Here is a 24,401-nt window from a genome sequence, read left to right on the forward strand (position 1 = left end):
GCAGGGAGAGATAACAGGAATAGAATAGAAATTCTAAGCATCTTTCCACCCATATTTGAAAACTTGATATTTGAAGATGTAGCAATACAGGTCAGCAAGGCAAATCTGGACATGTTCAATACTTGGAGCTTAGACTATGGTTTACTGATGAGTTAGTTAGTGTTAGTTGCTCAGTTGTGTCCGATTCTTTGCAATACCATGGACTGTAGCCTGCTGAGTTCCTCTGTCCATGGAATTCTCCAGACAAGAAAACTGGAGTGCGTAGCCATTCCCTTCTCCAGAGGATCTTTCTGACCCAGGGATTGAACTCGGGTCTCTTGTATCGCACACAGATTCTTTACATCTGAGCCACCAAGGAAGCCTGTGGTTTACTGACTGGAGGAAATAAATTATATCCTTCCTACCACACACACACAAAAAATTAATTGCTATGGATAGGTTTTCTCAGCCATGTATGCTAGCTAGCTTCCTTAACTTCCCAGGTTATGACGAATCAACACTAAAAGGATTTGTTTATTATTTATGCCACATACTAATGCCTGTTTGTGGGGGCAGATGTGTTGATGCTCTGATCCTCATTGTCATTCAAAAACCCGGCCTCCTCCTTACCAGTGGCTCTTCCATCCTTTTAATTTAGTTTTCTCTGATACTTCCCCATCTGGCTGGCAGATAGGGCAAATAGCATTGAGGAAATTTTAGGGCCCAAAACACTTTCTCATGGCTCTACTGAACTACATGTCTGGCTAGAAGTGTAGTCTTTTTTTTTTTGTACCAAATAGAAAAAAATGAAATCTGTCTCTACTACATAAGTGGTTTAACTAGTTAGTTAAATGTTAAGGCAATTCCAAAACTTAAAGAAAATATAGAATATGTTTAAGAGCTCAGATCAGATAATATTTTCTTAAACAAAACAGATAAATATAAGCCATATGGGAAGAGACAGATTCTAACATATTAAAATTAAGAAAATTTGTTAATGAATAGATAGCGTTGTATGTCTGCATTAGTCACTCAGTTGTGTCCCAACTCTTTGTGACCCTTCGGATTATAGCCCACCAGGCTTCTCTGTCCATGGGATTCTCCAGGCAAGAATACTGAAGTGGGTTGCCATTTCCTTCTCCTGGGGATCTTCCTGACCCAGATATTGAACCCCTGTTTCCTGTGTCTCTTGTATTGCAGACAGGTTCTTTACCCACTGAGCCATCTGGAAAACCAATAAATAGTATAAAGAAACCTAAGTGATAAGACACAAAATGGAAAAAGTTATTTGTTGCACATAAGAGGCAAAGGATTAGTTTCCAGATTATATAAACAAGTACTAAAGATCCTTTCGGGAAAGACAAAAATCCAATAGTACAAAAAAGGCAACATATATGATTTCAAGGAGATGAAACACACATAGGCAAAGAACATAAGAAAAAAAAAATGTTCAACTCCTTTATTTGTTAGGGAACTGCAAACTGAACTTCAGGGTGGCTTTAATTTCATACCCATCATACCCATTAAATTGGCAAAAGTTGAAAAGTCTGACAAGATAAACCACTAATAAAGATGCAGAGAAAAGGGAACTTTTAAAATGATGCTGGGGGTATAAATATTGTTGCAATTGCATTAGAAAACAATATAGAATTATAAAGTGGAATAAAATCTGGCAATAAAATTCAAGGACAAAAGACAATCAAATCACTAACAGATGTCAATCAGGAGATACATTCAGCAGTGTTCAGAGTAGAATTAACTAAAATAGTAGAAGAAACCAAAACAGTAAATAACCCAAATGTCTATTGATAGGATAAATAAAGTATATGCATCCGTGCTCAGTCACTAAGCTGTGTTTAACTTTTTGTGACCCCATGGACTGTAGCCAACAAAGCTCTTCTATCCTTGGGATTTCCCAAGCAAGAATACTGGAGTAGGTTGCCATTTTCTTCTCCAGCGGATCTTCCCAAGCCAGGGATTGAACACATATCTCCTGCATTGACAGGGAGGTTCTTTACCACTTGAGCCACTAGGGAAGCCCAAATAAAGTGGGTACAGCCATGGAATCCACAACAGTGAAAGTGCATGAACCATAACACACACACATAACATTTTAAAAACAAAGTTGAGTAAATGATGAAAATTATGGAGTATATGTACATATAATTTGATTTCACCTATATGAAGTACAAGAACAAGCAAAACTAAATTGTTTTAGGATACGTACGTATGAGGCCAAAGTATGAAGAAAAGCAAGGGAATGAAAAACACAAAATTTAGATTTGTAGCTGCATTTGGGCATGACAGAAACCAGGATGATACATCATAAAGGGAAAGCTGGTGATATCACAGCTGGTAATAATGTTCTATTTCCTAAACAAAGTGGTGAAAACATGGGTGTTCATTTTATTATTTTTCTTTAAATTTACTTATTCATAATGTTAGAGTAAAATATTTCACAATAAGAGATGAAAAAAGGAAAGAATTTACTCAATAAATATTTTCTGATAAACTAAAAATATTCTTTAAAAGTATAGTAAGTACTCTGGCTAGCAAATGAAAAATAAAAAATGTGTGTTAGGATTTATTACTGCTGCTATTGCATCTTCCTTAAGTCTTCATTTTTTGCCTCTAATTCATTTTCTCCCCTTTGACTGTTTTATTCTTCATTCCCGCTACCACTTGGTAGTCTAATTCTTATATTCTTCTAATGGGAGCACATATATCTCAGGGCCAGGAATCCTGAGACAAAAGGAGCTTGGATCTGGGAAAGATTGCACTAAGTATGTAATATAGGGAAAAGGTAGGACTTCAAATGAAGCTGTAAGTTTAATATCTGAAAGTAATTGGCCTTTAAGTGCAATAAATTGACTGTAGGATGCAAAGTGAGCCTTGATAGGAACTGTTTAGTAAAAGTCTGGGACTCTAAGTATAGAAAAAAAGAGTAGAGCCAAATAAGATTACAGACTGTATGTATTGTCTGTATTAAAATAAATTTGTATTATGGTTATGTTAACAAAATAGTTTATAGCAACCTATGCATCCTATGATTGGGATTTCTCTGAATGTGAGAAAGATAGTAAGAAAGTAATTTGGTTCCATAAACTAACACTATGTAAAATTTGTATCCTAAAAATCTTTATTGAGTTCTAAACAATGGAATTTCCTTAAGAGTAGATGTAGATTTTCATCAATACTCAGAGTGAGGAGAACACACCATGCTCAGGATTCTAATCTCCAAAGATTTACTGCTTCTTGGTCCTTTTAGTCTGGGATTGGAGTGGTTTAACAGCTCTTGAAGGCAGGATACCACCAAGTAAGGATACCACCAAGTACTAAATCCAGGTAATAGGGCATATCAGTCAGAGAAGAAAAGTCATTCTGAGATTATATATTTATATATACACATAAATATGCATAAATGTATGTGTACATATAATTTTGTAAGGGATTTGCTGTTTGTTATTCAGTTGCTAAGTCACGTCTAACTTTTTGCAACTCCATAGACTGCAGCACGCCAGGCTTCCTTCCCTTCCTTCACTATCTCCCAGAGTTTGCTCAAATTCATGTCCATTGAGTCAGTGATGCCATCCAACCATCTTATCCTCTGTCACTCCCTTCTCCTCCTGCCTTCAATCTTTCCCAGCATCAGGGTCTTTTCCCAATGAGTCAGCTCTTCATTACACAATTATGGAAGCTGATTGGATAGTCTACATTAGGCTGTTGCCTTAGCCACCAATGCTGGAATTTGAAGTCTGTATGCAAAGCAGAGTCAGAAAAAGAAGACACAAGTGGTGGATTACGAGAACCAAGCTGCAACCCATAAGAACAAACACCTGCTGGCTATTCTCGTTGCTCTTATGTGATGATATGAGGTCTGCAGGAGAAGGTGGTATTCTTCATCACCTGGCCCCAAGAGTGGAGAAGTTGAAGAATTAGGAGAAGGTGGAACCATTGCAGGTCTCACTACTGACCCATGCCAATGAGATAAGCCAGTAGATCAACACACGTGAGTTTTTACAACAATGGCTGCTGCTTTGCTCCTACCCTCCAGCTCTTGCATAAGAGCTTCTCTTGTAGCCAGTTCTAACTGGCAACACAGTCAGAAAGGATTTCTGGGAAATATAGTTCAGTCTAGCCGAGTTGACACATTACAAAGCCACCAGGTGCACTGCTGTTGACTCTTGAAAAACATGGGGGTTAAGGGCACACACCCTCCAAACAGTTGAAAATCTGCCTGTAGCTTTACAGTCAGCCCTCCTATCCATGGTTCTGCATCCACAAATTCAACTATCCACGGATCAGTGTAGTACTGTAGTATTTATTGAAAAATATCCACACATAAGTAGACTCAGGAAGCTCAAACCCATGTTCAAGGGTCAACTGTACTTCTCACCTTGGCACCCCGACATATCGTCTTATTTGTCACTCAGTCATGTCTGACTCTTTGAGACCCCATTGACTGTAGCCTGCCAGGCTCCAATATCCATGAGATTCTCTAGGCAAGAATACTGGAGTGAATTGCTATTTCCTTCTCCAACATATCTCCTTAAACTATACTTAATCTCCAAAGAAAAGCAACAGGAAAGTTATGCTTAACATGATCCACTTGATCTGCACACAACCAAAGAAGGCTAACACTTTCCTTAGAAGACTATATAAGGTTTCTGTTTCTTGTCTATGACTGATATTCATTCTTTTTCTAGTAAAAGAGTTGGGAAACTATGCCTATAGGCTAAATTGCAATCTGTTTTTGCATAGCCTTTGAGCTAAGAATTTTCTTTTTTAATATTTCTGTAACAATTTGATAATATAAAGTTTAAATATCAAATAAAATTTAAAATAACATTATATATTTTATAATGTTTTTAAATACAGTGTTGTCCAAAAAAAGTATGCAGCAGAGACTATGACCCACAGAACCTAAAAAAGTCTAAATTATTTACTATCTGGCCCTTTGCTAAAAAATATTTTGCTAAAAAAATTAGCTATTCTAGCCAATTTACACTATGATTATGCTATAATTGAAATATTTAGATATAAAGTTAACTACTGTTAAGACATCTTGTGTTAGATGGTAAAGGGATGAAAGGGGAAGAAAACAAAAAATACTTGGTCAACATATACACAAACATATTCATATCAAAATACGCAAAAATAACTCATAACAATTACAGTTCTCATTTCTGCACCTGGTCACTTGGTCATAGCTAGCATTTGTAACCACCTTCTTTCTCAACATAACCTGTAATCCCTTTGCTAGCAGCTCAGCTGGTCATGGTTCCCTGTCTGGTGGGGGAGCCTAATTTTATTTCTGAAGGATTTGAGCTGATAACAGCCCTGTCTAAATTGAGTTGTGGTAGTTTTCCATTTCTTTTAATCACAGAGCATAGGAATTCCTGCTGAGGATCTACATTCCAGACACATTTCTCCATTTCTGCTGTGCAGTAACCACCCAACTTCCTGGATCAACTACCCCAGCTTGTGACTTCTTTGCTGATTGGTTCACAAGCATGTGAACTCAAAGTGACTAGGTGGAAGTTTCAGCTTCCCATTCAATGGAATCATTGTGTCCCCCTGGTGGAAGCCATCTTCTCCTTGAAAATGAGGTCTCTTCGACTAAAAAAGCCTAAAACCATAGAAATGGGAAGCAAAATTTTTGCTGTAAGATCACTAGGGGTAATAGAGAAATCACTCTCATTTCCACCTCTTAACTCCTGGATCTGTGAATTCTGGCTATAGGAAAACAGGATCATATATTAGATGTTTAACTACATCCTGAAGGACATCGCTTCAGCTTGACAAGGTATTGCCACTTGCTGACCAGAGCAGAGTCTCAAAACGCTGTTCCACAACTCTATCAAGCCAGCTGCTTCAGGATGTTGGGAATACAGTAAAACAGTAAATTCTGTGAGCATGGCTTGATTACCACATTTCATTTGCTATAAAATTACTTCCTAGGTAGAAAGAGATGCTATGTAAAATCTCATGATGGTAGATAAGACATTCTGATATCTTTGCCACAAATTTACAGATAGGGAGTGAAGTCCATATCTAGAATAACTGTCTATTCTATTAGAAGTAAGTGCTGCCCTTTCCATTATGAAAGCAATTTAATATCAACTTTATGCCAAGGAGATACATCCCCACCAGAGAAGCTGTATCAGGGTTTCTGTGTTCGTCTTTGGCTGTGTACTTGGGAAAAGCTGTAGTCAAATTGGCCCTGGTGAGCGAAAGGCCTTGCTGAGCTTGTGTAAAACTTTCATCCTTGCTGTTTTGCTCATGAAACTGTTGGGCAATAACAGGAATGTCTGGTAAAGGAGGCTAACTGACATCTATACTTTATGGTCATCTTATCCACCTGATTATTAAAATTTTCTTTACTAAAGTTGCCTTTTGGTGTGCATTCACGTGGGATGTAAATATCTTCACATTGTATGCCCGTTTGGAGAGGTCTGTTCTCATACCTCTTCCTCTTCCGGAGACCTCTTCCTCCTCAATTTTCTAATTGTGTACCATCCAAATCTATGGCCATCCAACTATAACCTATGAGTCAATGCATATCTATACCTCCGGCATCTCTCTTTCCAGACAAAATGAACAACCAGATACACTGCTCAAAGTTCTGCCACTTAGAGGACTTCCCTTTACCACCATCCTTCTGAGCTATCCCAGAGTGAAGCTGAGGTGCTACAACCATTCACTTTTGTATATTGTCTGCAAGTCATGCAGAATCATTGCACAGAAAACCAAGCCCAAGTGTTTCTTCTTTAGTTAACTGGTTATGAGGAGCTCTACATGAGGTCATGGGTGTGGACTGAGAAGGAAAGCGAGGCTGAGAAAGAAGCTACAGTCCTTTCGTAACCTAATATTGGAAGAGACATACCATCACTTCTGGTGTACCTACTGGTCACACAGACCTACCCTGGAATAATGTGGGAGGGGACTACTCAAGGGTATGGGTACCAAGAGGCAGACATTACTGAGAACCATCTTAGAGGGTGGCTGCCTAAAAAAGGAGAAAGCAAAGTTAGCCATGTGACCTACTGTCATTTACCACATATAAGCTACGGAAGATTCCAAACTGTGACTGAGTACATTTTAAAAGACAAAGATTGTGACCTTTTTTTTTTTACTTGGATTCAGGTGCTATAGAGTCCATGCTGATTTTTTAATCTGAAATTTGTTCATATTCTCATCTTCTTTGAAGGCTAGGGTTCACTGTTGACTTCTATCTTCATACTTGCCTTAATAGACTGCCAGACCTGATGAGCTTCTTCAAAAGACAATCCCTTACTTGGTTGGAATTCAAATATCTAAACTTTTATTGGTTTGCTTTTAACACTCTTCCACACATCCTCACCTGCAAACTTAGTCTTAAAAAGGCTTAATGATATGTACTACTTCTAAGTTTAAGTCAATTAATTTTGTTTTGGAATAGTCTTTGTCTTTCTTGAAATAGCTAAAATACTTTATATAAATTCAGTTATGGAAATTAATGCACAAGATAGGCATTGGATCTCTTGTTCATCTATACAGCATCCATCCACTCATTTATTCTTGAAGTAGTACAGTGGTTCTAATACTTGGACCTATACTAGTATTTCATGGGATTCTGTATAGTGATTTAAGCCAGTTGTGCTGAGAGATTGAACTAGAACAGTGGTAGTGGAACGAAAAGAAAGATGCTACAGATATTTTTAAAGGTAAGCAGGAGAAAAAGGTTTACCAGATAAAGAAGATGAAGGTGATAAAAAAAAAAGATAAAGTGACTCAAATAGACTGAGTAAAGGATAGATAGTTTTGCCAATGACAGAAGTAAGGAAATTGAAGGGGAAGCCAGAACAATATGGATTCATGTGTGGGATGTGGTGAACTTGAGATAATGGCAGATCATGTACTTGGAATTTAAAATTTAGAAATGAGGCCTATGTGAGAGGTTGGAATTATGAAGATAATCTTTTCATACAATCTATTCTGCAAATATTTGCCAAATCTCCATGATAGTAAACAGTAAAAAAGCATGAAGATAAAAACGGAACAAAGGAAGAAAACTAACATTTATCAGGCACCCTAACACATGATTGATGAACTACTGGAAGAATTTTCTTTTGTTATTCCCCATATTTAGGGTGCTTTGGATTTTTTCAGACTAAATGGTTTCTGCCATATCAAAGTCCATGTTATCTCAGCTACCCCAAGTCTGTCTCACTCTGTTCTCTATATGCTTACATTCTAGTCAAGGAAAAGAATGCATATGCTAAAATAACTTTGATATAAAACTGCACATGTCTAAGTTCTAACAAAGGGGCATAAAGCAAGGAACATCAAAATCCAGATGAGAAAGATAAACTCTACTGGCTCAAGGTGTTCAGGGAAATATCAGTGGAAGGGTGGCATGGGACCTTAATCTATAATGATGGGAAAGAATTGAAGTAAAGATGGGAAGAATAATGCCCCAATTTTAAGAAGCAGAAGTAACAAATGTAAAGGAGTAGAAAAATTTGGACATTTAGAGCTTTGTGACTGGTATAGTTTGATGGTAGCTTAGAGCATTTGGGGAAAAGTGTTAGACTATTAATTGTAGATAATCTAGGGCCTTAAATACAACCTAAATCTTTAAGCTATTCAGAAAGCAAGGGGAAGACATCAAAGGCTGTTGAGCAGGGAAATGATATATTAGTTCTTTGTTTTAGGAAAATTATTCTACCTGCTGGCCACAACAATTGGTTCAATATGGCTGAGTGACAGAAAAGGAAGCTCTTTCCTTAGGACTTGAAACTTAGAGGATAAGACTGCAGATACTGGGAGCTACCATTCATTCATTCAATCATGCAATATTTATTAACCATTTACTCTGTGCCACGTACATGTCTAGGTTCTGGAGATAAAGTAATATCAAGATAGATGTGGTCCTTACTTTTGTGGTGCTTATATCTTAGATGAAGAGAAATATTGATGCAAATAATAATAATAATAAATAAACTACCTGGGAAGCCCAATAAGTAAGCTAATATCAGACAATAGGTCCCATAAAGAAACTAGAATAGAATAGAAACATAAACAGTGACTAGGAGCTTCTAGGATTAATATAGGAATGTCAGATTGAGTGCTACTTTGGATAAGGTGATCGAGGTGTATCAATCACTTGCAGATGATGATATCTGAGTTAAAATTTAAGTGATGAGAATAAGAAATAATTGTCCTGGGCAAGGGAAACAGCTTGGACAAACCTCCCAGTTTGTGTCAATGTTTTGCCTGTTTGAAGTGGAGAAAGATTAGCAGAACACGATCAGAGTGCATGATGGAAAAAATAATAAGAGAGGAGGGATTAGCAATTCATATTTTGTAATTTGTTTTTAAATATTTTATGATGTGATGGTTAATTTTATAAACCAACTTGATGAGGCCAAGGGCTGCCCAGATATTTGATTAAATATTATTCTGGGAATACCTATGAGGGTGTTTCTGTATAACATTAATATTTGAATCAGTAGACAGAGTAAAGCAGATTGTGCTCCCCAATGTGGTTGCACCTCATCCATCCACTGAAGGCCCGAAGAGAACAAAAAGGCTTGGGAAAGGACAATTGCCCCCTACTTGACTGCCTCACAGCTGGGACATCAGTCTTCTCCTGCCTTTGACCTTAGACTCAGACTTGAACTCCCACTATTGACTCTCCTGTTTCTTATGCCTTCAGTCTTGCACTGGAACTATACTATTAACTCTCTTGGGTGTCCAACTTGTCAGTTGCAGATCTTGAGACTTAGCCTCCACAATCACATGAGCCAATCCTTATTATTATATAATCCCATGGATTTACATATATATACATATACAAACATATATATACATATTTATATATGTATATCATATTGTTCTACTTCTCTGGACAACACTGACTAATACAGACACTCATGAATTACTCTTGTATTTTAAAAAATGTTATATTTTGAAAATAAAATATAGATTTTATGCTAAAAATAAAGAACAGAAAAACATTGAAAAGTATTGAGCAAATTACTATGGCAAGTAATTTGATTGCATGCTCCTCATTATCAGACAATACTAATAATACTCCCTACTAAATGATTATTGTGAGGACCAAATGAAGTGTGTTCAGAACCATGCTTGATATAGATAGCAGTGCCAGATATCAAATGTTGTTGGCAAAGAAGAGGATCAGTAACTGAGTCTGATTGTTTCCTGAGAAGAAGAGGAGCTGGCAAGAGAAGCTGAAAAAGAGTGGAAAGAGAGGAAGTGTGAAATGTAGGAAATGATAGCATCACAAAATCTAAACCAGTAAAGAAAATATCAAAGAGGGAATGGTCAGACATTTGAAATGCTGCAGAGAAAGACATACCTAAGATTTTATTACATCTAAATTCTATTTACTCTATTGGACTTTAATAGTCTTTACTCCAGCAGCAGGCATTTATGAGCTCACTTTGTTGTGTTGACTTGCTTTTGTACATGCCCTCAGTCATACTCATTTACATAACATCTGCACATCATTTTCTTCAACGTATGGTCTCCTCAACCAGACTCTAAACTCTTCAAAGCTAGATTTGTATTTTTTGCCCTAAATAATAAACTTTTTATTTTCTACTTTCCTACATCTTTTTGAACACACTCAGAGCACCCCCCCAACACACACACAGACACACACACATACAAACTTGGTAAACAAGGAGAACATCAATAAGGATCCAACCTACAAAAGTCAATGACAGAGGTACAAATGTTACATTTGTAACAGAATTTTTAAAGGACAATTTATGTAATTTTGAACATAAATTGTCCTTTGAAAATTTTGTTCAGTTCAGTTCAGTCTCTCAGTCGTGTCCGACTCTTTGCGACCCCATGAATTGCAGCACGCCAGGCCTCTCTGTCCATCACCAACTCCCGGAGTCTACCCAAACCCATGTCCATCGAGTCGGTGATGCCATCCAACCATCTCATCCTCTGTCATCCCCTTCTCCTCCTGCCCCCAATCCTTCCCAGCATTAGGGTCTTTTCCAATGAGTCAACTATTTGCATGAGGTGGCCAAAGTATTGGAGTTTCAGCTTCAACATCAGTCCTTCCAATGAACACCCAGGATTGATCTCCTTTAGAATGGATTGATTGGATCTCCTTGCAGTTCAAGGGACTCTCAAGAGTCTTCTCCAACACCACAGTTCAAAAGCATCAATTCTTCGGCGCTCAGCTTTCTTCACCACCCAAATCTCACATCCATACATGACTACTGGAAAAACCATAGCCTTGACTAGACAGACTTTTGTTGGCAAAGTAATGTCTCTGCTTTTAAATGTGCTAGCTAGGTTGACCATAACCTTCCTTCCAAGGAGTAAGCGTCTTTTAATTTCATGGCTGCAATCACCATCAGCAGTGATTTTGGAGCCCAAAAAAATAAAGTCTGACACTGTTTCCACTGTTTCCCCATCTATTTCCCATGAAGTGATGGGACCAGATGCCATGATCTTAGTTTTCTGAACGTTGAGCTTTAAGCCAACTTTTTCACTCTCCTCTTTCACTTTCATCAAGAGGCTCTTTAGTTCTTCTTCACTTTCTGCCATAAGGGTGGTGTCATCCGCATATCTGAGGTTATTGATATTCCTCCCGGCAATCTTGATTCCAGCTTGTGTTTCTTCCAGCCCAGCGTTTCTCATGATGTACTCTGCATGTCAGTTACATAAGCAGGGTGACAATATACAGCCTTGACGTACTCCTTTTCCTATTTGGAACCAGTCTGTTGTTTCATGTCCAGTTCTAACTGTTGCTTCCTGACCTGCATACAGGTTTCTCAAGAGACAGGTCAGATGGTCTGGTATTCCCATCTCTTTCAGAATTTTCCACAGTTTCTTGTGATCCACACAGTCAAAGGCTTTGGCATTGTCAATAAAGCAGAAATAGATGTTTTTCTGGAACTCTCTTGCTTTTTCGATGATCCAGCAGATATTGGCAATTTGATCTCTGGTTCCTCTGCCTTTTCTGAAACCAGCTTGAACATCTGGAAGTTCACAGTTCACGTATTGCTGAAGCCTGGCTTGGAGAATTTTGAGCATTACTTTACTAGCATGTGAGATGAGTGCAATTGTGCGGTAGTTTGAGCATTCTTTGGCATTGCCTTTCTTTGGGATTGGAACGAAAACTGACCTTTTCCAGTCCTGTGGCCACCTTTGAGGATTTGAAATAGCTCAACTGGAATTCCATCACCTCCACTAGCTTTTGTTACCAATGCTTTATCCAAGAGCATGCTTCTAAGAAGAGCTTTGTTTTAGTTAATTCTAAATTGTATTCTTGCCACAGGAAATGATAAAACATTATCTCCTTGGAATGTAATATGAGCTGCTCTTGTAATTTACCAACAGGGTATCTTACAGATATTACCTTAAAGGAAATTTAAAAAAAATAATTTTCATTGTTTACTTCTATTAATTAATTCAGTAAATAAACTATTTCTCATTGTTTATTTTTTTCTGTTTTATTCAGTTACTTCAGTAATTTCTACCCAGATGAGTAGAAATAAGTGAGTATCTTATCTTGAAATAGATCATTTTTATGGTTTCAGAGATTATCAAAGTTATATAAAAGTTTGGCTTTTAGCCCACCATATCTATAATGGAACATCTTCCTTTTTAAATACCAAAAGGCAACATTTAAATTTTATATGATGAAGTAAATCATCCCCATTACAACACCTCCTTTGTTTCCTTAAAGAAACCCAGAAATAAACTTTCATAGTGAAAAAAATCCCAAAGGGTCTTTAAAAATATTGTAATACAGATTTGTGCATGATGAGTATCTAAAATAAGCAATAAGTGATAAAAGTAAATCTTCATAGTGTTATTATATAAAGTGACTAATTGTGTATCCTGAAGTCTTCATCTTGGCCTTAATTTGGAGGACTACTTTCAGTTGATGCTTCTGCCTCTTATTTATCTGAGAAAATAGAAGCAATTCACGTGGTCCATCACCAAAACAGCAAACATACTTACATCTAAATCCATGTTTATATTCTGCTTTCCCTGCTGTTACTGGAGATGAACTGTAAAAGGAGTCATACTTCCTATCAAAGTCCAGTGCCTCCCTGGATCCTGTCCCTTTATACACACTCTGTTCCCTCTGCAATTGTTCCTTCTGTTTCCTGTATCATCCAATTTTCCCTCTCTTCTGGTCATCAAGAAAGCAAATCTTTGCTTTACCTTATGAGATTTATCTATACTCACTGTGTCCAAAGCTTCTTATTCCTTTCCTCATGAATTAACACAGTCATGTTTTTTTCCTATCACTCTATCATCAGCTCTTATCAAGCCACCAATGACCTTCACATTGCCATATTCAATGGTTAATTCCCACCCTCATTTTATGTAGTCTACCAGTATCTGTAGACAGAGAATTATTCTTGAAATACTTACTCACTTGAGACAAAGAAGAATGGTCCCTTGATACTTTTCCTACCTCACTGGCCATTCCTCAGTTTGCTTCATTGCTGCCTCTTTATTTTTCCAACTTGGAAACTTTGGCATTACTCAGAGCCAAGTCACTCTTCAGGTTCATTCTCTATGTAATATTCATCAGTCTCATGGGTTTTGACACCATCTACCACTCACAGCTTCTGTATGTGTATTTCCAGTTCACACCTCTCCCCTGGGCTCAAGATTTATATAGCCAACTGCTTATTCCCCATCTCCGTTTGTGTGTCCAAGAGTCTTCTTTTTTTTTTTTTTTATAAATTTATTTATTTTACTTGGGGGCTAATTACTTTACAATATTGTAATAGTTTTTGCCATACATTGACAAGAATCAGCCATGGGTTTACATGTGTTCCCCTTCCCGAACCCCCCACCCACCTCCCTCCCCCAAGAGTCTTCTTAAAACTTCAAATCAACATTTTGATTCCTCTCTCAAAATTTCTGCTTCTTTATTCTTGCCTCAGCAAGTGGTACCTCTATTCTTCTAGTTGCTCAGACCAAGAAACTTGGAATAATCTTGATAATTCATCCTATCTATGAAAAATGTACCTTAAGAAATACATCCAGGACCTAATCATCTCTCATTTTTCTCCAATACAACCATTATAGTACAAACCAACAACAACTCTGTTTCCTTTGATCTGCTTTATTTTTCTTTGGAAAGCTTGTCAACACCTGATGTTCCCGGTTGAATTGTGCTGCCCCTTCCCCTCCAAAGGCTTCCCTTGTGGCTCAGCTGGTAAAGAATCTGCCTGCAATGCGAGAGACCTGGGTTCAATCCCTGGGTTGGAACGATCTCCTAAAAAAGGGAAAGGCTACACATTCCAGTATTCTGGCCTAGAGAATTCTATGGACTGTATAGTCCATGAGTCACAAAGAGTTGGGGACACGACTGAGAGACTTTCACTTCTCCCCTCCAAAAGATACATTGAATTCCTAACTCCCAGTATCTAAAAATGTGACCTTATGTGGAAATAGGGTTCTTGTGGATATAATAGTTAAGAAGAAGTCATTCGGGAGAAAAGTGACTCCTGATCCATTATGACTGGTGTTCTTATATGAAGATGGCGATGTGAAAACACAGGGAAATACACAGGGAAGATGCCATTTGAAGATGGAGGCAGAAATTGGAGTTATGTTGCCACAAGCCAAGGAACACTTGGGCTACAAGCAGCTGGAAGAGGCAAGTAAGGTTCCTCCCCAATATACTTTGGAGAAAACATGGCATGGCCAAAGCCTTGATTTTGAACAGTTAGCTTTAGGACTATGAGAAAATAAATGTCTGTTGTTTTAAGCCACTCAATTTGTGGTATTTTGTTATGGCAGCCCTGGAAAACTGATACACTTGGCATATTACATATTAAATGTTATCTTATGAATTCTAAATAATATTTTTAAAAAGAGAAAGAGAAGTGAGGAACAAAAGAGAATTCCCCAGCAAGAGGGTGGGGGCAACACTTCACTGGACACCACTGAAAGTAGCTGGGCCCCATCTTATCCTGAAGACTGGGAAGTAAAAGGAAAGAAGTCAGCCCTGTGCTACCTTTCCTTGTCTAAAGTGCTTTGCAGGCTAATCCAATAACCCGATTGACGAGAAAAGAAAAGTTCTTCTTTGTAAGTAAATTCCATAAACTTGTAATGGATGACAGAATTGGAAAAAATCACTACCATTTTCAAACTCTAATGAAATAAGCGGTTCAGGCAAAAACCATTGATGGATGAATGATCAGGTGAATAGTTGATGGAGGGATAAGGCTGTCAACACTTGAACCCATTGATCAATCTTAGCAGCATTAATAGTGGGACTTAAGACACTGTATGCCTCCTGATATGAAGCACACAGAACCACCTATAAATGATCCCTGCTGTAAAATGTTGAACTTGAACCTGAATAAGCATCTAGGGGTGATTTCAATGTTCAACAAATACAAAGTGAGAAAGGAAAAACTAAATGACACAAGAAAGCAAATAAACAAATCCAGACTATAGGATATTCTTTAAATCAACTGATCCAGTTGGTTTTCTTTTTAAAACATGTCAAAGACAAAGAGGGAGAAAAGGAGAGAGCAGAAGAGAGGAGGAGGGGAAATGTTTTTGATCCCAAGAGGCTTCAGGGACATATCAAGAAAATGTCCTATTTGGACCTTGTTTGGATCCTGATTCAAACAAAACAATTATAAAAAGACATTTTTGAGATCATTAGGGGAAATTTGATTATAGTACTGGGTATTAGATTATACTACGGAGTAATTGTTAATTTTGTTAGTTGTGGTAAAGACATTGTAATTATAGAAGAAATGTCTATATTTACTTAGAAAAAAGGTATCAAAGTGTGTAGCAGTGAAATAACATGAAATGTAGACTCTTTTGAATAATTCAGCAAAAAATAAAGAAGGATGTTCTATGCTTAGTCGCTCAGTTGTGTCTAACTCTTTGCAACACCATGGACTGTAGCCTGCCAGTCTCCTCTTGTCCATGAGGATTCTCCAGGCAAGAATATTGGAGTGGGTTGCCATGCCCAACTCCAGGGAATCTTCCCAACCCAGGGATTGAACCCAAGTCTCCCACATTGCAGGTGGATTCTTTAACATCTGAGCCACCAGGGAAACTGTGGCAAAACCTTGATAATTATCAAACATAAGTGGTGGAGATATAGAGTTCATTATTTGCCTGTGTGTTTGAAATTTTTCATAATAGAACAATTTTGGTGTTGAAGCATTAGAAAATGCTTCTTCAGAGGAATTAGGAGATGATTCTTTAGAGAAATTCCAACTGAGTGGAAGGGAGAAGGTAGATTTAAATATGTGCATGGAGCAAAGTGGAAATGAGTTTAGATTTTTCTACACAGAGTGGTTAAAGAAATAGAAGTGGCAGGACAAGCTGAGAGAAGATGGTATGTGCACTTACTGTGTGTGTTTGTGTATGTATCTGTGTATGTTTGTGTTTTTAGGTTTACAAAGAACTGAGCATCAAAACATTTTGACAGGTTAAAAAAAACAAAAACAGTTAAAAGTAACAGACTCATCATTTTCTAGCTTTTAAAAGTCTTGAGGGTTAGTTTATCCAAACAGTCTTATCACTTCCTCCCATGTTCACAGTAATCAAACAAGAATAATTGATTTAACTTAAAGCTGAAAACATTTGTATTAGACCAATTCCAGGGCTTTTTGTCCAAACAAACCTTCTCCAAATCCACTTCTCCTCCCTATACTCCACATCTATGTCTATGCCCTGGGCTCAGAGGGTAAAGCTGATGGGCTCCTGCCTCCAGCTCTTTCCTCCACCAGTCTTCCTGACAGTGCTTTCATTCATCATTCACCCATAAAACATCTTCAGTGACTCCCACTGCCTTTGCAAGAGTAAGGAAATCCTTGAGCCTTCGTCTTTAAAGCTCTCCACTGCATAACTCCAATTTTACTTCTTTTATTTTGATATATTGAATTTCTTAAAATCTTCCAATGAACCCTTTGCTCTAGCCAAGTTGTTCTACATGTGCTTGACCTAAGACTCCTGAAGCATTCCACCCTCCCCTGCTTCAGTCATGTCCGACTCTGCGCGACCCCATAGACGGCAGCCCACCAGGCTCCGCCGTCCCTGGGATTCTCCAGGCAAGAACGCTGGAGTGGGTTGCCATTTCCTTCTCCAATGCATGAAAGTGAAAAGCGAAAGTGAAGTCGCTCAGTCGTCTCCAACTCCTAGCGACCCCATGGACTGCAGCCCACCAGGCTCCTCCATCCATGGGATTTTCCAGGCAAGAGTACTGGAGTGGGATGCCATTGCCTTCTCCACCACCTTCCCCTACTATATTCCTACTTGCTACTACAGACTCTACCTAAAAACCATCTCCTAAAAGAAACCTTTAGGACAATGCCCAGTGATTGCTAATTTTTCCTTTTCTCTGAGCTTCTATCAGACTTGCTGTGTAAAACATTCAGGTAGTATTTCTTCATTTATATTTTTATAATACAAAGGATTATTTGATATAGCATATGACTATATATATAATAGTATGAAAAAAATAGTTAAGAATAAAACCAAGTTTTAATTTAATTTCAAAGATATACTGAAAGATATAATTGAATGAGATCCAAGGATGGCAGCTAGCCTTTGGCCATCTACTGCTGATATTAGTTTTAAATTTTTCACATACCTATATATTTACCACTTTTGACAGAGTATGTGCTCCTCAAGGACTAGAGTGTTTAAACATTAATATGGGATGCACATCGATCAGTTTGGTGTGTCCTTAAAGATCTTCAAAAAGAGAAGACCTATCTGTCCCACATGATAGATGTTCATCTCCTGAAAGCAGAACAGTGTTAAACGATCCCCAAAGTTCCTTCTAGTTATATCTTTTAGCAATAAAACTTCCAGCTACTAACAAAGTTCAGTAATATATGGAGAACCACTGCGCAAAGTGTGGTCCCTAGACCAGCAGCATTGGCATTACCTTGGAACTTAGTAGAAATGCAGAATCTCAGGTCCCATCCAAGGTCTGCTAAATCAAAATAAAGATCTACTAACTCTGCATTTTATAAGATGACCTGGTGATTCATGTGCATATATACATATGTATATTTAGGTGGAGGCTAAATCATGCAGAGGCCTGTAGGCTATAATAGGGAAGTCTTTGAAAAGTGCTGGGCTAAAAATATACATTTTTTCCTCTATAAATATATATTTAAAATATTATATTATAGAAATATTTAAACATATACAAGGAAAACAGAGTACATGTAAATATATACACACATATATGTACATATATACGTATTTTATCTATATTTTAAAATACCATATATATAACCATGTATATGGTTTAAATATATTGAAATGTTTAATGTAGTCATTAAAACACATCAGTAGTATGAAGGAAAATGTCTTTTTAAGAAAAAGATTATAGTTTACCAAAGTTTTGATATAAACCATTTGATTTCTGCTCTTCTAAAAACAGAATGCACCCAGAATAAATATTCAAAATTTTCATTGGCAGTTGAAAAACGTAGCACTTAGATATTTAACAGATACATTTTAATGTGTTCATTGTTTAGTCATATTTTAAAACTGCAAGCTAGATTGTCTTTTTATTATAAAAACTCCAGCATTTTGTTCTTTTTCTTAATGGTCCAAATTTTACTCTTGGCAATCAAAAATAAAAGCAGGTCCATTACTTATTTCCTTGCCTTATTTACCTGTTGATAGATTTTAAATGCCAGCAGCTGTGTTCATATTTTTTCATTTTAGTTATTACTTTCTATTTCTGTTTCAGGTAACATTTATATATCCTTAAGTGTACAGATCTTAACTATAAAATTTTTACAAATGGATTCACCCATGTAACTCCTATCAAGACATAGAGTATGTCCACCACCCAACAACTGTTAACCAGCTTTGTTGAGACAGCATTGACAAAGCAGCAATTTACCAATTTAAAGTATGTAATTCAACGTTTTTTGGTAAATTTACATAGTTGCAGAATCATCACCACTATCTAATTTAAGAAGATTATTGTCTTCCCTAAAAGAATCTCTTTAAGTTTTAGTAATTACTCCCTAATCCCCTTCCCAATTCACTCAGTGTCTAGGCAACTACTAATCTACTTTCTATTTCTATAAATTTACGCATTCTGGTATCTTGTATAAGTGGCGTCACACAATAGGCAGTCTTTTCTGACAGGCCTCTTTCACTTAGTGTAATGTTTTCAAGGTTCATTCATGTTGTAGCATGTAACAGTACTTCAGTTTCCTTTACTGATAAATATTAGTCCATTGTATTAACACACTACATATTATTGACTTATTCATCAGTTTCTAGAGAAGGAAAAGGCTACCCACTCCAGTATTCTGGCCTGGAGAATTCCATGGACTATATATTCATCAATTAATGGACTTTGAGTTGGGTCTTCTTTTTAGATATTATGAATAACATTGCTAAGAACAATCAAGTACAAGCTTTCGTATAGATATCCATTTCTACTTCTACTTCTACTAGGACTAAAATTGGTGGTGGTGGTGATTTAGTCACTAAGTCATGTCTGACTCTTGTGACCCCATGGACTGTAACTTGCCAGGCTCCTCTGTCCACGAGATTCTCCAGCAAGAATACTGGAGTGGGTTGCCATTTCCTTCTCCAATGACTGAAATTGCCAGGAGTAAAATTTTGAGGAATTGCCAAACCATTTCCCAAAGTGGCTGCACAATTTTACATTCTTGCTAGCTGTATATGGTAGTTTCAATCTTTTCATATCCCTGCCAGTATATTATTGTCTTTTATTATAGTCATCCTAGTGGACATGAATGGTGTCACATGTGGTTTTGATTTGCATTTTCCTAATATCTAAGAATGCTGACCTCTTTTCATGAGTCTATCATACATTTGTTTATCTTCTTTGGAGAAAAGTCAGTTCAAGGCCTTTGAGCATTTTTAGATCTAGTTATCTTTTTATGATTGCATTATAAGAGGTCTTGATATATTCTATATATAAATCTTATCAAATATATGTTTTGCAAATGTTTTCTACTATTCTGTGGTTACCTCTTCATTTTCTTGATATTTGTGGCATGCAAACTTTAATTTTTGTAATAGTTTATTTACTTTTTCCTTTTGTCACTTGTGTTTTTTGTTGTCATATCTAAGAAACCATTGCCTAAACTGAGATCATGAAGATTTAGCCTTATGTTTTCTTCTAAGAATTTGATAGTTCTAGCTCTTACATTTAGATCAAAGTCCATTTTTGGTTAAGTTTTGTGTATGGTGAAAGAAATTGGTCTACTTTCATTCTTTTGCATGTGAATATCCAGTTGTCCCAGCATTGTTTTTTAAAAAGGTTATTCTTTGCCTCTTGAATTGTCTTGAAACTATTGTCAGTTGAGCATAAATTTTGGGGTTTATTTTGGACTCTTATTTCAACTACATTAATCTATGTAATCTTTCCTTATGCCAGCATCTCTCTGTCTTGGTTACTGTAGCATCACCCAACAATATCCCCCTTAAAATGATCACTCCATCAGTGTTGTATGAAATGGTTTGAGGAGAGACAAAGGTGGAGCCCAGAAGAATGATTAGTAAGTGATTACAGTAGTGCCTGTGGAGAAACCCTGGTGACATATGTTGGTGTCATTGCAAGGGAATAAAAGCGGACAGGTGCATTTTGGAGATGTTGGTAATTAAAGAGATAACAGAAATGACTTCTGGGTGCCTTACTTAGACCTTAAAACTCCTCAGACCTTCATTTTTTCCTTCTTGTTATTCATATTCTTTTCTAGGCCTCAGATGCTCACCTAACTGGAAAGACTATCTCTGAGTCCTGCTTCTAATTCCCTTCACGTTTCCTGACCCCATCATAGTTTTACTCTGTAAAATTACCTTGCTTCTTTTGTCTCATTTAGGAGTATGAGAAATTCTCTCTCAGTCTTTCTCTCCCTCCCTCCCTCCTTTTCTCTCTCTTTTTAAAACTGGTTTACTGTTTGTTTTCCTCAAATAATAAGTTTGCTTTCGTCAACTTCCTATCAGTTCTATAAGAAAGGATTCCTTATCAGCTTTGTTCACTGCCATACTTACGGAGTGGTTACCTGGTGCTGCTATTTGAACTACACTGCTTCCCTCCAAAATTATACATACCAATATATTGAAGCCCTAACTCCCAGAGTGAGAATATTTGGAGATTAAGCAATTGAGAAGTATTAATAATTAGGTTTAGATGTGGTGGTGAGAGTAGGGCCCTCATGACAAGATGAGTGTCTTATAAGAAGAGACCCCAGAGAGCTTTCTCTCTCTGTCCCTCCCTGTATCTCTATCTCTATCTCTCTCCCATGAGAGAACACAGGGAGAATGTTGCCATCTACAAGCCAGAAAGAGAGCCCTCATAAGGAAAGCTAATCAACCAGTACCTTAGTCCTGGACTTCCCAGCCTGTGGAATTGTGAGACAGAAATTCTTGTTATTCAAGCTACCGAGTACACAGTAGTTTATTGTGGAAGCACAAACTGACTAACAAAGCTGGACCAAAGAAGACGCATATATATATGTATACATATGTATATATGTGAGTGAAGTGAAAGTCACTCAGTCATGTCTGACTCTTTGTGACCCCGTGGATTATACAATCCATGGGATTCTCCAGGCCAGAATACTGGAGTAGCTAGCCTTTCCCTTCTCCAGGGGATCTTCCCAACCCAGGGATTAAACTCAGGTCTCCCGCATTGCAGGTGGATTCTTTACCAACTGAGCTATCAGGGAAGTATATATGTATATATATAATAAATGAGCCTTCCCTGGTGGTTCAGATGGTAAAGTGCCTGCCTACAATGTGGGAGACCCAGGTTTGAGTCCTGGGTTGGGAAGATCTCCTGGAGAAGGCAATGGCACCCCACTCCAGTACTCTTGCCTGGAAAATCCCATGGATGGAGGAGCATGGTGGGCTACAATCCATGGGGCTGCAAAGAGTTGGACACGACTGAGCAATTTCACTTCCAAAGTGCAGAAGATTGAAGGTTGTTTTGGGAAAAAAAATATACTTTGGTGAGTTTTCAATATTTAATTACTATGTAAACCTAAAACAATGCATGGTATCAACTGCTGCTAAGTCCCTTCAGTCGTGTCCGACTCTGTGCGACCCCATAGATGGCAACCCATCAGGCTCCGCCGTCCCTGGGATTCTCCAGGCAAGAATACTGGAGTGGATTGCCATTTCCTTCTCCAGTGCACGAAAGGGAAAAGTGAAAGTGAAGTCGCTCAGTTGTGTCCGACTCTTAGCGACCCCGTGGACTGTAGCCTACAAGGCTCCTCTGTCCATGGGATTTTCCAGGCAAGAGTACTGGAGTGGGGTGCCATTGCCTTCTCCGATTGTATCAACTAAGGGGTTAGAAAGAGAAGGCAGTCCAAGACAGTTTCCTAACGGAGCCCATGAAGGACTAGGTAGAGGGCAGGTGAAAAATCAGCCAAGACTTCCCTGGTGGCTCAGAGGTTAAAGCGTCTGCCTCCAATGCAGGAGACCTGGGTTCGATCCCTGGGTCAGGAAGATCCCCTGGAGAAGGAAATGGCAACCCACTCCAGTATTCTTGCCTGGAGAATCCCATGGACGGAGGAGCCTGGTAGGCTACAGTCCATGGGGTCGCAAAGAGTCGGACACGACTGAGCGACTTCACTTCACTTCACAGTTCATTTCAAGAAAGAGAAGGTATCAATAGTACCAAATGCTACTGAGCAAGTAAATGACTGTCAGCTGGATCATCAATTCATTGGATATTTACCAAACACTTACTGTACAGAAATCTGGAACTGGTGGATGGGGAACATGCACAAACGATAACCACAGCATGTAATGGTGTATGACCCAAGTCACAGAAGTAACGCGAAGCGAAGTGAAGTGAAGTCGTTCAGTCATATCTGACTCTTTGCGACCCCATGGACTATAGCCTACCAGGCTCCTCCGTCCATGGGATTTTCCAGGCAAGAATACTGGAGTGGGTTGCCATTTCCTTCTCCAGGAGATCTTCCTGACCCAGGGATTGAACCCAGGTCTCCTGCATTGTAGGCAGACGCTTTATGATCTGAGCCACCAGAGAAGTCCATAGAAATAAGGGTGAACTCAAAGAATACATTGGATCCTGGGGTTAGAATGTAGAAAGAAAGACATTCATTCATTCAATCATACAACAGTTTTCAAGTACTATTGCAGGAAAAAGAAACCATAGTAACACAGATAAATAATCTTAGAATAGTCCAGGCTTTTTCACTGAATTACGGACAGCATGCCTCTTCCAGAGTTTCTGGTTCGCAAATATTGTAATTCCCTTTATTTTGTCTCTACATAAAACAATGTATTTTCCTGAGGATAAGGAAAGAAAATGATTCATTGACATTGGAGAACCCATCAATGTAGTAGCTTTGCAAGAAAACTCAAAGAGGACTCAATTTAATGAAGTATTTTTGGAGTACCTAATATGTATCTAGCAAACTTAACCTTATAGTGATATAAAATAAGTCATGGAATCTGTTATTACCAGCTTCCAATTAGAGTATAACTGAGTGCTAAACAGTGGCATAGGGAACAGCTACAGAACACAATGCGTATGCATTAATTTAAACTCAAAATCTCCTCTGTGACAGACTGAAGGGTGGGATGGGGAAGGAGATGGGAGGGAGGTTTGGGAGGGAAGGGACATGGGTGTACCTATGGCTGATTCTGTAAAGCAATTATCTTTTAATTAAAAAATTAAAAAAAAAACATATTTCCCTAAAAATAAGTTGAGATATCATCCAATGATCCTGAATCGTTAGAGCCTTCCACCCTTCACTTTACTTAACCTCTGCTAAAGATAATAGTGATTTTTGTTCACTTATGTGGGAAGAAAAATATATACATCTAGATATGCCATAACTTTATTTTTCACTAAGCTAAAAAAAAATGTATCTTGGAAAGAACATAATAGAATAGCTGAGGTTGGAAGAGTTTAAACATTTATATTGAAAATGACCTCATTTTCCTCCAAAGGCAAAATCTGGCTAGAAAAGTCCTCTTCCCTGTGCTTTGCCCAGCCCACAAAAGGAGGACTATCAGCCATAATGAAGGCTGTGGGGCTAAGTCCCCACACGTTGCATTGAATACTTATCCTGATAAAGTGTCTGTAGACATAACGAATATAATAGCCACATTAGAATTATGGACAGTAAAAAATATTGCAGTATGAATTATTTGTCAAGAAATAAAAGATGCATTGTAATTTGCCAAGACACAACTGTCTAATGTATTTCCTTTTTTTAAAAAAAAAAGAAAAAGTGCTTGCTTGCAAAATATTTGGAAAAAGTAAATTATCTATTACTATTGCTCACTAGCTAATTGTCAGTAATAATCCCTTTCAATTACTACGGTGAAGTAGGTCAGCCAATTTTTAGTGCTTATGAAACTCACAATTTAGAGCCAGGCAGCATATCGGCAAGTTAGGT

General features: G+C 37.8%; 1 non-coding gene across 1 annotated transcript; it reads left to right on the forward strand.

Annotated features, from left to right (window-relative positions):
* The first annotated feature begins 22,401 nt into the window (after positions 1-22,401).
* TRNAW-CCA (transfer RNA tryptophan (anticodon CCA)) lies at positions 22,402-22,474 on the forward strand. The gene has a single exon. It is a non-coding gene; the product is annotated as a tRNA-Trp (tRNA).
* The last annotated feature ends 1,927 nt before the right edge of the window (positions 22,475-24,401 follow it).

This window comes from Giraffa tippelskirchi, chromosome 4 (genome assembly GCF_054371585.1).
Source record: "Giraffa tippelskirchi isolate mGirTip1 chromosome 4, T2T-mGirTip1v1.2.pri, whole genome shotgun sequence".
Classification (NCBI taxonomy): Eukaryota; Metazoa; Chordata; class Mammalia; order Artiodactyla; family Giraffidae; genus Giraffa; species Giraffa tippelskirchi.